Genomic DNA, 16,708 nt, shown 5'->3' on the forward strand with positions numbered 1-16,708 from the left:
GAAAACAGGGATCCAAACAGATACTTGAATACTTATAGGTTCACTGCAGCATTATTCATATAAGTCAAAAAGGTGAAATCAACTCAAGTGTCTGGCAGCAAATGAATGGATAAGCAAAATGTGGTATATAGGTAATATGGAATATTATTCAGCCAAAAAAGAAGTGGGAGACATGCTATAGCATGGATGAACTTTGAAAACATTGTGATAAGTGAAATAAACCATACACCAAAGGACAAATATTGTATGATCCCACTTATATGAAATAACTGGAATAGGTAAATTCATAGAGACAGAATATAGAATAGAAATAACACTGAACTGGGTGAGTGGGTGGATGGGTGATGGGGAGTTATTGTTTAATGGGCGCAGAGTTTCTGTTAGGGATGATGAGAAGCTTTGGATATGGACAGAGCAGATGTTTGCACAATGTTTTGCATGCAATTAATGTCACTGAACTGTATACTTAAAATGGTTGAAATGGGACCAATAGGCACATGACAAGATGCTCAACATCACTAATCATCAGAGAAATGCAAACCAAAACCACAGTGAGATCATCTTTCACCTGTCAGAATGGTTAAAATAAAAAACATAAGAAATAACAAGTAGTGTTGTGGATGTAGAGAAAAAGGAACCCTCGTGCATTGTTGGTGGGAATATAAACTGGTATAGCCACCATGGTCAACAATATGGAGGTTCCTAAATTTTTTTTTAAAAACACCATATGACATAATAATCCCACTACTGAGTATTTACCCAAAGAAAACGAAAATATGAGCTCAAAAAGATATATGCACCCTTAGGTGTATCGGAGCACTACTTACAATAGCCAAGATATGGGAACAAGTAGATGAATGGATAAAGACATGTGATACACACAGACACACACACACACACACACACACACACACAATACTACACAGCCATATATGATGAGATCTTGCCATTTCCAACAACATGGATGGACCTACTATTTTGTTAAGTGAAATAACAAAATAAGAAAGACAAGACTAAGAAAGACAAATACCTCATGATTTCACTCATATGTGGAATCTAATAAAACAAAATAATAAACAAAAATAGAATGAGATCTATAAATTCAGAGAACAGAGGGAAGGGGGATGGGAGGAGGGGCAAAACGGATGAAGAGGAGTGGGAGATACAAGCTTCCAATCATGAAAATAAAAGGTAGAGCATAGGGTGTATAGTCAATGACATCATAATAGTGTTGGATGGTGACAGATGGTAGCTACACTTGTGGTCAACATAATACAACATATAGAGATGCTGAATCACTATGTTGTACACCTAAAGCTAATGGAACACTGTGTGCCAACTATTTTCAAATAAAAATTTTTTAAAAAGAAAAGACAAAGTTATGCCTGGGTGGCTCAGTGGCTGAGCATCTGCCTTCGGCTCAGGTCGTTATCCCAGGGTCCTGGGATCGTGTCCAGCATCAGGATCCCCGCAGGGAGCCTGCTTCTCCCTCTGCCTGTGTCTCTGCCTCTCTCTCTCTCTCTGTCTGTCTCTCATTAATAAATAAAATCTTTAAAAAAGAAGAAAAGAAAAAGAAAATGGTTAAAATGGCAAATTTTATGTTAAATATAAAATAAAAAAAATAAAAACCACAATAAAAAACAGTGGGAGAAGAGCTTGTTATTTATTGGTTGAACTAAAGGTTAATGATCTTTTTTTTTTATTGGAGTTCAATTTGCCAACATATAGCATATAAAGGTTAATGATCTAATAGAGATATAGAATATACAATACATTGTTTTAATAGAAAAACTTATTGTAAAATCAAGGATCTCAAGAATTAGCAGTACTGAAGTAGCTGGGTGACTCAGTTGTTCAAGTGGTTGCCTTTGCTTTGGGTCCTGATCCCAGGGTCCTGGGATGGAACCCCGCATCAGGCTCCCTGCTCAGCGAGGAGCCTGCTTCTCCCTCTCCCTATGCATCTCCCCGCAGCTTGTGCTCTTTCTTTCTCTCAAATAAATAAATAAAATCTTGAAAAAGAAAGAATTAGCAGTAGTAAGTGTATGACAAATCACCTACTCATATTTAGAATTATGGAGGTCCCTATAACTGGTTTACACCTATCAAGTAGTACAAATCCTTATTCTATGGCTCAGGTTAATTAATAATCATCCTTAGTGATGAACATTAGAGGCCTCAAGGGTAACTGAAGAACTGTTGAACTACAAATCTAAATATACTGATCTCTTATTACACTTTGTATCCCCTTCTATTAGAGGTGATAAATGGTTAAATGACTATTAGAATCAAGGGGAGAAAAGTTAAATCACAATTGTTGTATACAATAGATACCCAGAGCAGAACCCAATGTTATTTCTTCCAATGTTTACCTTACAGTACACATGCTTTGCAAAGGAAGACAGAACTCCAGTGCCCTCAGATACAAAAGAATTATTTTTATTTGTTTGCTTTGTTTTTCAACCTGACGAATGATTCTAATAGAAGTGCTCTTCTTGGTTGAAAAACTATGGTATTTTAGCACCTCTTCTGTGACGTGACTATGTTTCAAAGGACTTTCCTAAATGTATCAACTGTACTATGGAACAATGATCACTCTTACTACCTCTTCAGAATTTGAGTCTGAGGATTTTCTCAACAGTGCCAAAAAGGCATTCGTGCCAGTTGTCATCTTACATTTTCTGCTACGGTCTTTATGCTCTTTTGACTTGGACACTTCACTCTCTTTGAAAAATCTTGCCAAGTAAGTCAAAAGAGACAGCATCCTTCATTTTACTCAAGCTGCCTGGAATTAAACCCCTGAATGAGAAAGGTAACATCTATTCATAATAAATATTCTCTTCTTCAGGCTTCTTTTTTTCTAGACTTCTTAGCAGAATGTCCAGAGGCCAGGCTCTCAAATTATCTAAATATAAACAAAATGCTTGTTTCCTGACTGAGACCTCATCTGCCAAGATTCCACTCAAACTGCTGATTTATAGGTGGCTCTAGCTCTCTAAGTACAGAAGACTGTAACAGAAATGGTGACACTGCCCATGGTCAGAGAAACAGAACGGCTAAAATAAAATCCACAGCACTCCAAAGAGGAAGCAGCAAATTCGGGTAAAACATCCAGTTTCCTTCTTTCTTTCGTTTTGTTTTGTTTTTTAACCACTCAATATTCTTCACTCTACTTTTATATTCTAAATTGTAAGATAATTTTTTGACATAACTTATATGTGTGTCATGATACACTGGTTATTCTTAAAATAATACTGTGTATTTAAAAAAAAACTTAAAATCGAACAAGTTTTTTAAAAGATTTTATTTGAGAGGGAGAGAGCACAAGCAAGGCAGAGGGGCAGCTTCCCACCAAGTAGGGAGCCCAATGTGGGGCTTGATCCAGGCCCCTGGGGTCATGACCTGAGCCAAAGGCTGACACTTAACTGACTGAGCCACCCAGGTGACCCTGAACAAACTATTAAGGAATAAATTTTTAAAATCAATTATCCTTTTCCTTCAAGTTCATATTTTCAGAGGATGGCTGATTCTACAAGCAATGCTACTATCTTGACTAAAAACCCAGGATAACTAACTACAGCTTCTGCTGAGCATTCAGTTTTTGGATACTTGATTGTCATACCCAACATTTCAATTTCTATCCAAGAATCAAAAAACTATTTATTGAAGTCTGCATTTTTACATAAACTATGTAAACAAATACTGTAAATCTCTAACTCATTAGAGATAGGGTAAAGAAGGACCAATGACAATCTGCAAACTTGAAGCTAGGTAATAAAAAGGATATAAAGGCATCTGGTGAAGTTAACTAACAGTGAAATGTCGACTCTGGCTCGAATTCTTCATCAGAAAGATGAGAGGAATCAGTGACTCCCAAAATAGCACTAATAAAATTGATAATATTCTAAAAACGAGTATAAAGTATATTAAAAAACCCATGTATTTGGAAAAATATTCCTGGAGTCGATTTTCTCATTTAAGAACACTAACCAGAGAGGTCTCTGTTGATTTTGTTACAGCTGTAAATTTTCACCATGCCAGGCATTAGTGTTACAAATTGGCTTGCTGTTCTAGTGGTCTGGAAAAAATATACGCTCTTTCACCGAACTGCTGTAAATTTAAATCCAGTTCCTCTAGTTTTTCACTTCTTTTGGCAGAGTACTCCTACCTAAAAGTATAATAAACTATACTGTCATACTTCAGGGCTTTTAAAACTCCATCTATAGTGAGGAGGTAGTAAGAACACATAAGGAAGTAACGTATTATGGTGACATTTTATAACCTTTAGCTAGCCTGGGGACAACTGAAATCACGTGTTTAAGATGCAAAGCATTACTAAATTTGGGATGACTTCTTGTGGCTTTTTTTTTCTTACATCAGCATCACTAAATTTGTTCAGAAATAGATTTCTGTTTTGTTTTGTTTTGTTTTCCAAAATCACTTTTTCTTCATAACATAAAACACAATTCCTTTTTCAGAAAAGAAATGTTCTTGGTAAAATTTAAATAAACAAATGATGGGAAACTAGGGTACTTACTAATTTTTAAGTTACTACAAAAGACAATTTTGAAAAATCCTGAGATTTCCATGAACTGTCAGTCAAGCCCCCAAGTATCATTCCATTTTTACAAGAAAGCAATCCAGTAACCAAATGAAAAACAATTAAAATGGAACAAAAGCAAGGCAGGTAGGTAAATGACTATCTTAACATAGCATTATTTCTGAATTGTCATGGGGAGACTGATAAGAACCATCAAAGCAGAGAAAAAACATGGAAAGAATACTATATGAAGCCTCTACTGGTGACATTTTTATTTTGTAATTCAGCTTTCATTCATTTAATAAGTATGGGTTTGGCTGTTATTGTATAGCAGGCATTAGGTTCTATGCTAAGGACACATCAGAACATAGGATACAGTCCTTGCCTTCAAGAGTTTACAGTTAGCAATACACTCGGACATTTTAATAATTTTTAATAAGGAGGAGGAAGGATACATCCTGAAATTTTGAGTTGTGGACTTAAAATTCTAAAAATTTCCTTCGTTTTCTTTTAGTTATTCCTGCAAATTAACCTTTGACACATAAAGCTATATGACTGCCCTGTGAATAGGTCAAGGCTGTCCCATTCTATATGCTGAAAAAATTAAGTATTGGAAGGGTCTTTAAAGATCAACTGATCTAACTTAACCTGATTTGCCTAATATACGAGGCTAGAAGAGGGAAAGGGACTTGATTAAGGCACTTGGCTGCCATGTCTTTATTTTAGTGAACTTTTCTTCCAAGTAAGATAGAACCTCAGAAATATCACAGCTAGTGCTTTTATAAACCTATGCTCATCGGACACCTTTCTTCTTTATCAACCTCTTACAACCACTGAGAGAGCAGTCACATTTAACCTCATTCTACTTTCTTCCAAACTTAATGAAAGCAGTCTTTTCTCATAGGGTCTGCTTCTTCGTAATGGCTACCCTGAGAACTCACCCCATACTAGTTTCCTCCTTCTCCACTGATGCGCTCTCTTCTCGACTTTTCTTGACTCAGCTGTTCCAGGAGAATTGTCTTCTTTGCTGCCAATATTCTCAGTGGTCTAAAATCACTCGCTTCATCCACACACCACCTGATACCCTCACAGCTTGTGAAATACCCTTCACACGGCTGGACTTAACCCCTAATCTTAAATGACAGTCTCCTCGTGACTGTTAATGGCATTATTCCTTTCTTCATTCTTCTTGACTTTCTGTTATCATTTTACATTTTATTTCAATAAAAGAAATATGTTGAGCTTGGGAGTCAGAAAGATCTCTATTTCAATCCAGATTCCACCTTGCCCTGGCAGTGCGCTCTCAGGCAAGCTCCTGAACCATGCTAAGCCACGCAAAATAGGGATACTCATAATTCCTACTTTAGAGGTCACTGTAAGAGCTAAATAAGATTATCTGTGTGAAGTTATTACCACAATGCTAGGTACATAAGAGATACCAAGTGTTGTTTTCCTTTCCTTTTCCTAAAACTCTCTTCATTTGGCATCTTATCTTCTTCTTTGAAGCTTAACCTGTGTGTGTTGTTGGTTCTGCAGACCTCACCTTTGGTCTATACCAATGACACCCAAATCAACAGGCCAGTTCTACCATCTGAAATGAGGCTCATCCCCTATCTTCACATCTCTCTGGGTTATTTCTACTTAGATATCCCGCCTTCACTTCAAATTCAACGAGTTTAAAAGCAAGCACATCTTTCTTCCCCAGAGGACTCTTCTCTTTTTTAATATCTCATCTCTCTGTGTATCTGCCAAAAGTTCATCTCTGACCCTTTTGTCTTTCATCCTCTTCATCTTTTATTTAGTCACCAAATCTTATAAGTTACCAAAATCTCTCTTTCACTTGTCTCTTCCACAGAGAGCTTTGTCTTATTTCTTCCCTAAGTTCCCAATGCCTCCTTGACAAAGTTCAGGTTTCTCAGTCCAGCATTTTCTTAAAAAAGATTTTATTTATTCATGAGAGAGAGAGAGAGAGAGAAAGGCAGAGACACAGGTAGAGGGAGAAGCAGGCTCCCTGTGGGGAGCTTGACATAGGACTTGATCCCAGGACCCTGGGATTACGACCTGAGCCGAAGGCAGACACTGAACCACTGAGCCACCCAGGTGTCCCCAAAGTCCAGCATTTGCACCTTGCCAAACTTGCCCTTGCCCTCCATATGTGCACTTCCCACTGATTCCTGAGTACAGCATGCCCACCAGTGTCTTGACCTTCCTACCCCATCGTGCTCCTCATGTTTATGATTTCCAACTTCCTCTTCTTTCCATGTATCTGTATCCTTAATTCCAGGTGCAAGCATCTTATGAAACAACTACTCACTCTTCCAGTTCTGCATGTGTTTCCTTCCACAAATTTTTACTATGTGTTTTTTCCTCAATCACACATTACCCAGCTTTGTTATTTAATTCTTTCATGTGGTATGTGTAGGTACTATCTTTGAAACAAGACTGTGAGCAAGGACTACCTCATCTCTGTTTTGTCTAGAAGAGAGCTGGATCTACAAAAGTAGTTCAATAAGTAACTTGCTTAATAATCAAAAATCATCTCAGGACCAATAACTGTCCTAGCCCTTTACCTGAGACTGAGAAGCCCTGCTGCAGACACAACAGAACACTGAAAGGCCATGACTAGTCTGTGAACTGAATGTTCTTGATTCCTGAATTATACAGGTAAAAAGTAATTGATGAGGTACTTAGGCACTATTATGGATTCATTTTCAACATTTGCAAAAAGAAAAAGCCTCTGTAAATGTTAAATCTACAAAATTATAAACACATAATATGTCATGGAAATTCTTTAACATAATTTTGTACATGCTTTGCATCTCTAGTTGGTCAATGTTAAGGTAATATTTAGGCATGACTGTTAATAATACTATGTCTAATTAGTAGAAATAAAAGTGTATCTAAATCATTTAATTTCAATTACATTATCATTTCATTACTTCCATAATACTTGCTAAGAATTGTGTTAAGCACAAGGGATAGCCAGAAGATGGTCTCTGCTCTCAAGAAACTCACTCCTAAAACTAATAAAATTGGTAATCATATGCTATAATTGGAATATTCCAGTCATGAATCAAATGCTGTGAGGGGAACACTGAGCAATCTGGTGTGGTTGAACTATAATATCTATGATAGCAAATGGAGGGGATAGGCTGAGGCTGACAGCAAAGTTTCTGATGTTCTCTGAAAGGAGAGTAAAATGTACACAAAGAGCATTTTAGAAATATAACTGTCAACTAGGAGGATGAAATGCAAACAACAGACTGTTGAGTCAGATAACTTGCAATTACTCAGGTGAAGAATTAGGAAAAATCTACACTAAATCAACATCAAAGGAAATTAAAAAGTTGGGAAAACAGAATTATAGTAGTAGCAATCAGTAGATTCATAATATACGAAGATTTTCCCCCCTACCACATTTGGCACTGGGGAGCAGAAGTGTACCAAAAAAATGTATTCTTCTTAAACACTTGCTGTTGCTATTACTTTTATTCCAAATTCTGATGGATAAAAATAGCCCAAATAGAGAACACAAGTTGGCAACATTTTCTATAACTTTCATGTTTCACTTAAGGTGAAAGTCAAGTCACTCCGACACATTCCAGCCACCAACCCGTCCCAGGTCAGCTATTCTTTGAAAGGATGTGAACTTAAAGGAAGTTAGTTTACTTTGTCAGACACAGAGGCACTGCAATTTTTAGAAGTATGACTGCTTCTAGTAAGCACTTTTTCTGGTAAAATGTAGTAGAGTACAGATCTGTTACATGTCACTCTTTTCATATTGGTGCTTAAAATAAAATTAAAAAAACAGCTAACTAATACAATGAAGGGGCTTAATCTTCTTGAATGAAAATATTTTTATTTTTTTTATTTTTTTATTTTTTTTTGAAAATATTTTTTTTTTGAAAATATTTTTTAAAACATACTGAACAGATGGGAGAAATTCTTTGAACTCCTATCTCATAGATAAGCACTTAAGCAAATTATTTTGTTATTTCTTATTGTGTGACAATATACTATTGTGGGGCTTGAAACTGAACTAAATGCAGAGATACCTCAATCATTTCAACAAATCGCTCCTGCTACTGAATGGGCCGCAGCAGGTAGGACAACCAGGTATGTTCCTATAAATCGTTAAATTACTGAAAACACATCATCACCATTAGGGAAAGAAATAGCAGCAGGTCAAAAGGCAAAAACCACATTCTGTTCCATTTTAACTGGTAGAAAGAAAGTACAGGTTAAGGAATAAAGATGTGCACCAACAACAGATTTTCAAAAAAATTAATATGTGCTAGGAAATAATTGTCCTGAGGCAAAATGTAATTCTTATGTAGTATTACAGTATAATGGAGTGGCTTCCACTCAAATCCCACTCTTAAAAAATGACTTGGATTTGGTGAGTGGAGCACTGGTGACTCTTAGCTTGAGTGGGATAGAATAAGTTACTTGTCCTTTGTCTATTTTGATTTCATTTGAAGATAAAAATTTTAGGCAACAATTACAGTCATACCTTAAAGACATATAATGGTAAGAATTTTCTAAGCTCCTTAGACATCTGATTTTACTTGAGCCTCATAATAAACATCTCCCACTTAACTGATAAGGAAATTGCGATCCCAAGTTTTTAAGAAATTGCCAATTAACAGAAGAGGAAAGATTACAACCCAGGTGTCCTGGCTCCCAAACAAGGATATTCTCTCGAATGACTGAGTTAGGGTTCTTCTAAAGTATAACTGTTGGTCAGTATTGGTAGAAAGTTGAGTATTAAACATCTCTTTAGTAGTAGGAAAAATCATCTTCATTGTATGCAATTATTATAATACTTCCTGAATGACACAACTTATATTTCAGTGAAAGCAACAAAAAATGTTTCATGGTTTGATAGTCATGCTAGATTTCTCTGGATACTCAAAATAGATTGCTAAAAAAAAATCCGTTCTTGTCAATTATATTTATATGTCAGTGGTTTCTTTTGGACACAAAAGTGCTCTCATTTTACGACACTCTCTGGAAGAAGTTCAACAACACATTGTTAATACTCTACTCCTACAAAATAATTTTAAAGCTCCATGGGAATTTAGATTTGCACAAGTTATTAGGATGTGACCTTTCCCTTAGATTTTCTTATTTTAGGATTGACTTAACATGGTATTTCCCCAGTGGGAGCTGTTGTACTTCCTTCGCAGATAAGAAAAATAGCAATCACAAATTATAGTGAGTAAACTTAGGGAACCATATATTTCTGTGATGCACATGAAACCAAAATCATAAAAGGAGGCTGCACTACGTACTCCTTGAGTTTGAGAGGAAAGCCATGTGGCTTGTTAACAAAAGAAAACAAAAGTCATGCCATTATGGTATTTCCCTGAAATTTATACTTAATTGTTTTTTGTCCTAGCTACCAAGTCTTATGACTTTTAAAGATTATTAAAGATGTTTACGTCACTAAATTTCCTATGTCCGGACTACTGAGAGTATAAAAGATTAAAAATACCAAACTTTTAATAATTTCAATGATTTCAGATCACAGGATTTGGATTGAAGGACAAGGAGTTCATCAGTATAAAGAAAAAAAATTGAATAACATAGTTGTTTCACTTTATGTTCCTTGGAATAATAGTGGCTTCCAATTATTGACCTCTTAGGACATGATACTGTGACAGAATTTAGGCACATTATTTGTAACATATGAGTTATTCAAAGTATCATAGTCAAGCATGCTACAGCTGGGACTCTAGAGCTCCTTACTGTTATTTTTTTTTAATAGGCAAACAAAACTTTAGAAGGAGAGATGATGAAGACACATACATTTTTTTCTAACTAGGTGCCAAAATCAATAATTTTATACAGTGTTAGTTGATAGAAATATTAAGAAATTATGAAAAGATTAAAAATATTTTCTCTTTTAAGAATCAAGGTACAGGATATAAGTGAGAAGTAACTGTTAAAAGTAATTTTTTGTATCCTCTCATCATATTTATTCAGTAGGTTTTATTAAAATTACTTGAGTACACAGCTTCATTTATTACTCAAGAATCTCAAATAATCAAACCTACCATGCATTCTGCTGTTTAGCTGTTAATTCAGAATCTCTATATCACACAAAAGTTTTTCTTTCAGGCTTAATTTTTAGGAATTTAACCCTCAACATTTTACAGCCGTAACTAACATTTTTAAGCAAAGACAGTACCCACTGTGATTGACGGACATTTTTTCACAAAATATTATATAGTTTAGACAAAGCTAGGTTTTAAAACATTGTTTCAAATAGAGAATTTAGAAATCATTTATCACAATCCCTTAAATGCATAGACATTGAGGGCCAAGGGATAACATTGTATTTATCAAATACTACAAAGACATATAAAAATATGTGTATACGTTTATTAAGAACTGGAAGGCAATGTATAGAATTGAGTAAGAACATTATAGACAACTTTCTTCTTCAAACGATCTGTATTGTGATTACATTGCTCATTTGATATTAAAAATACAGTATACTATATTATAGTTAAAACCTATAATCTCTACTTCATGTCATTAACTATAACACTTACCCCTTAAATGAAAGTTTAGAATGAAAAGCAAATACCTAGGTGGCTCAGCGGTTGAGCACCTGCCTTTGGCTCAGGGCATAATCTCGCAGTCCCGGAATCAAGTCCCTGCATTGGGCTCCCCAGATGGAGCCTGCTTCTCCCTCTGCCTATATCTCTGCCTCTCTGTGTGTGTCTCTCATGAATAAATAAATAAAAATTAAAAAAGAAAGCAAAGACAATCACTCCTAATCTTTTTCCTGTTCACTGTGACCTATTTTAACCATGTAATTTTGTATCTTAAAATTTTTCTCTAGATTTTTATTCTAAAATGACTATTCCTCTCAAATATTCAAACTCACAATTTAAAATATTTGATTTAGATAAATCTTTTAAACAATTGATTTGTATCCACCTCTGTGGAAGTCTTGCTTTGCTAAATCTGCATTTTCAAAAGCAGCCATTCCCTTCTAACTAGCAACATGTGGACCTGAAGTTCATGAAGCACTCGCAGCACAATCTTTACATTTTACTTAAATTGGGCATAATCTCAGGAAATCATCTGCAACTCCTTGCAGTTAAGTAGGTTTTTTCTAAGCCAAGAACAAAACAAAACAAAAAACACTAAAAACTCCATGTTATTCTGATACCTAAAGTTAGTAAAGCTCCTCATTCTCTACCCTCATTTCACTATCACACAGAGCCATTGCTAAAAAGTTAGTAAAGCTCCTCATTCTCTACCCTCATTTCACTATCACACAGAGCCATTGCACATTAAGCCATTGCTTAAATGAACAGAAAGCATTTAAATGTCTGCTTTGGAGGAAATCCGTTTCTGTTCATATTGCTGGTAACATATCTCCAGAGCAATTTGAAATGTCTTCAATACTAATAATGCAAGGCTAATATAGAGTTGCTCCAACCCATTAACAAAGAAACTCCTCTTCCAGCAACACATCTGAACAAAATTATTTTTTAAAAAGTCAAATATGTGCATGAAGATACTCATTGTATGTAATGATATAAGAGTAAGTAGCAACTGTAAAATAATAATAAAAAACTTGAAACCACTTCAAAACTGGCTTTGTAAATTATGTGGTATCATTAAGATGTATTATTGTGTTGCTACTACAACAAATCTGGAAGCCACGTAGAAACTAAGATTTATACGATCTAACAGTAAAAGAAGCAAAAATGCTACATATGCCATAATTATCAGTAAGTAAAAGATTGGACACATTAACAAGAACTAGGGGAAACTATGCAGAAATAAGAATAGGACAGCATGTGTGATTAGCTTGATCTTTTTATTTAAAAAGTACTTTCGGGGTACCTGGGTGGCTCAGCGGTTGAGTGTCTGCCTTTGGCCCAGGGCATGATCCTGGGATCCCAGGATCCAGTCCCACATCAGCCTCCCTGCAGGGAGCCTGCTTCTCCCTCCGCCTGTGTCTCTGCCTCTCTGTATCTCTCATGAATAAATAAATAAAATCTTTAAAAACTAAAATAAAAATAAAAAGTATTTTCAGCTTTTCAGTCATAAAAATGTCTTAAAAGAATTTAATGTAAAGGGAAACAAACCCAATAATCAAAATGCAAAAGCAAAAGTAATATATCCTAGCTCCTAATGTTATTTCTAAATGTACCACCTACCTGCCTTTTAGGTTTTACAAGTAAACATTATCTATGTTCCAATCGTGAAGCCCTGCATGCATACACAGCAGTATAGCCAGGCAGAGAGTTTATTTACAGAGGGCAGGACTGAACTTTGCATGTGAGCACATACAGAAAATGATAAAGATCATTGTGTCCTATTAGTAATTTACGGAATTGTGATTTGCTCCACCCAGTACACCTATGATTGAATTCCTCAACCATAAAATCATTGGGACCAAACAAGTACTGATATCTTTTATCTAAACCCTTTTTTCTCCCTGACCATCAGTTAACATATTTCTTATGGTGCTTTTCTTCTTTTTATAGATTCATTTGTCTTAGTTATAAATTAACCCCACAAGCAACTCTCCCTACCACCCAACTCTGTTTCCTGTGTACCATGTTTCTTTTTATATGCACAATTGATGATCTAGGGGCCATTTAAACTGCCAGTTGGTAAATGACACCCAAGGTATCATCTCTAGATTAATAATAAAATTAAAAACTCCTCAGGATAAAGGCCCTCAAGCAGAGATTCTCCTCACAGCTGGGCACCCTGGCAAAGAAGTAAAGTTAAATGGTGGAAACTTCCATTATTTCTTTTTCACTTTTCAGAACAATTGTGGTAAAAGATCTACAATAGAAAATTTTACCATTTTAATCGTTTTAAAATGTACAGGTCTGTAGCACTGAGTAAATTCACACATTGTTCAACCATCACCACCATGCATCTCCAGAACTTTCTCTTCTTCCCATACTAAAATTCAAACTCCCCACCTGTCCCTCCTCCCAGATCCTGCTACTTGCTGTCTTTTCTGAATTTAACTGCTCTAGGTACAAACTTCTGTTTTTTTCTCAGTTCACTTGAAGTGTGTAAAAATAGTGTAGTTTACCAAACTGGATGAACACAGAGTTGCTAGTAAAATAAAAAACTTCACAGAGGAATGCCTAATACATAGCATTTCATTTTTCTGCTCAAAGGCTTGGATTCGGACCAAACACTCATGTTCAGATGCCAAAGTATATACTTGCCCCTTACTTTGTCTTTAAAGAGGCTGGTCTTTTCATTTTAAATGGCTTTAGGTTTTTCTAAAGTTACACTGATTTTCTAAGCAAACTTAATGCTGCTATTTTTAAGAATCAAGTTTCCCTTAGTACTACTTAAAATCACTGAATTCCCAGAAATTTTTACCTAAAAGTAGTGTGATCTTCCCTCATCTTCGCCATTCAACTATAATTCTTAATTCTCCTAACTCTAAGTTCAGGTGTTGCCTTGGGTAATGAAGATTGGTGGGCCAAGAAACTATTAATGAGATCTCAACACTTTCACCGTTTGGGTTTGAAAATTCAAATCAGACCCTGATCATCACCAACTACAAACTTTGCTAAGAGATAGTTCCCAAGGAGGCAGAGCTTCATGGAGTTTTATCATTCACAAGTCTTCTAGGGTACTGGAAGTAACTAGCTGAAGTATTAAAGTGGAGCCCGAGCTTGTGGAGGTAGAGACGATAGTGTGTCTACTAGGATCAAGAAACAGCTCAAAGAGTCTCCTTGATGAAGAGAATGCTCTTGCTTCCCTAAGATATGCAAACAAACAGAAACTCACCCTATAAATCAGTGAAAATCTAATGAGAACGATTATTTAAGGATTCCAGTGGGACTTTTAAAGAACTTTTTATTTTGAAATAATTTGAGGCTTACAGAAAAGTTGTAAAGACAGAGAGCTCCCATGTACCCTTCACTTCGCTTCCCCTACTGTTGACATATTACAACCACAGTACAATGACCCAAACTAATAAATTAATATTGGCACAATACAATAAACTACTTTCTTTGGACTTTATCAGTTTTTCCACTAATGTACATTCTCAGCTCCGGGATCCAATCCAGGATCCCACACTGCATTTAGTTACCATGTCTTCTCATTCTTCTCCAAATCTTGGGTAGTTTCTCAGTCTTTTTTTTTTTTTTAACAGCTTTACTGAGATATAATTGATATACAAAACTGCACATATTTAACTGCACATTTATTTATCCAGTCATTTATCTGTATCAGTGTGGAATCATGTATATATGCATTTTATTTGGGGAGCTATAATCCAATAATGTATTTATTTATTTTATTGTTCAAATTATTTCAGTTTTGGCCATTAGGAGCTGGAAAAATATGAGCAATAAAATAAATAACTGTAGTATCAGATTTTAACTATATAGATGAGTATCGGATACTGAAACTTCTTTCTCCTTTGTGAGCAAGGATCATGGTCACATGGCCCAGAAGGAACCAGGCAAGATATTTTTATTTTTATCCCAATTTAATTGTATCATAGAAACCTAAAATAATGTACTTGAGACTTAATTCTAAGGATCTAAGTTATTTTTCAACTTCTAGGTCACTTTCCTATCTTTGTTTTGTCTTAGACAAATACACTACTGTGTTCTCCTTCAACTGACTGGAAAATCATACAGCAGAAAGTATTCTGATAGCCAAAATAAAAGCTAAGAAATTTTACAATAAAGTACTATGAAAAATTTGCCCATTCTTTTGAAAAGATACTTTAAAATACCAATTTAGTATAATAAATTCTGCCTTTACCTACCCTGAAAGGGCGACTCTTGTTTGAGAAAACGGCCTTCTTGTATGCTGCGGCTTAGAGTTGGCTTCTTTCAAATCTGAACAATTAAAAAAAAAAACACAAAAACATTTGATATACACATACTCAAAATTTTTATACAACCTACAATGCCAAAATGTACAGGCACAAATAAATGTATTTTCTCTGTTGGATTTCATTCTGAATGCTTGTTTTCCCTTAGCTTATTTTTATATTCTCTAGAAGTAACCCACAGACTACCAACTATAAATCATGCAGGGCTGGATAATCTTCTTAAATAGACATGTATTAGATTTACTTCACCTACTTTCCTATTCTGTCACTGATCATGAGTTAAGGTCCTTTATCTTATCCACCTTTAATGTCAAATTAATAATGAAATCTACATTACTGGACAGACTTAAGGAAAACTAGATCTTAAAAGAATTAATAATCTCAAAAGACAGATGTTTGCCAAAAGTTATACATAGCAAATATGCTATTTATTAAAATACAGAACCTCATTCTAGATGGCATATGCCTATTAATCCTACAGTAAAAGTATAGTCATGTATCACAACCATTTAGGGACAGTAGATGTAGCACATTCCATGTGGAGATTTTTAAAAGGAAGACCCAGAGAGCAAAGTATTCAAGTAAATGTGCCAAAGGTCTCAGGATTCATATCCTTGGCTCTTATGAAGGGCTCAGGGATCCTAGAATAGCTGTACATTCCATAAAGACAAAACAGTATCTACTGCCAAAAGCCTTATCATCAGGGCCTTAATAGCCCGAACTTCCAGACCCAATGATCTGCACGGTCTAACTTATACAAAATTCCAAATTTTTTTCTTTTTAAATTCTATACTTTTGCAAACTTGGAACTCACAAAAACTATTCTATTATCTGATATATAAGATCATAGTGAATTATGAGTAAAAAACATTTTCCCATTTTGTTATTTCTAACAGGAAAGACTATAAACCATAGCCAATGCATTTTGTTTGTCTAGCATTAGTAAGTACTTCTCTTTGGGGATTGAAAACTTAACGTAGACTCAACATTAATAATAATTGCTTGTTTTCAGAATGGGACATATACTTCTATAGGAAAAGCTGATTTGTCCATGTTTTAGACCTATATGTTTTGTTTTCTGACTGATTACTGACTTGTAGCAGAGCAATTTACATACATGCCTTCTGTTAGTCAAAAACAAAAGGAGTATCTACACCAAAACTATTCATTGTATATAACATATATAACACATGAGAAACAACTTTATTTATAATGGATTATCACTTTGACTTCTTTTTACATAAGTTAAAAAGGGCTTAAGTATATGGGGGAGAAAAGGAAGAATATTAATAAAAATTGGAACAAAATTTCTA

At 35.1% G+C, this 16,708-nt stretch overlaps 1 protein-coding gene across 2 annotated transcripts in view; it reads right to left on the reverse strand.

The window, feature by feature from the left end:
* Positions 1-16,708, reverse strand: part of PPARG (peroxisome proliferator activated receptor gamma) — a 131,510-nt gene that overhangs the window by 94,456 nt on the left and 20,346 nt on the right. For both annotated transcript variants that reach the window (XM_072720273.1, XM_072720274.1), the window contains exon 2: positions 15,327-15,399. The gene's annotated coding sequence lies outside the window, so the exon portion shown is untranslated. The remainder of the gene's footprint in view (positions 1-15,326; positions 15,400-16,708) is intronic.

This window comes from Vulpes vulpes, chromosome 9 (assembly GCF_048418805.1).
Source record: "Vulpes vulpes isolate BD-2025 chromosome 9, VulVul3, whole genome shotgun sequence".
Lineage (NCBI taxonomy): Eukaryota > Metazoa > Chordata > Mammalia > Carnivora > Canidae > Vulpes > Vulpes vulpes.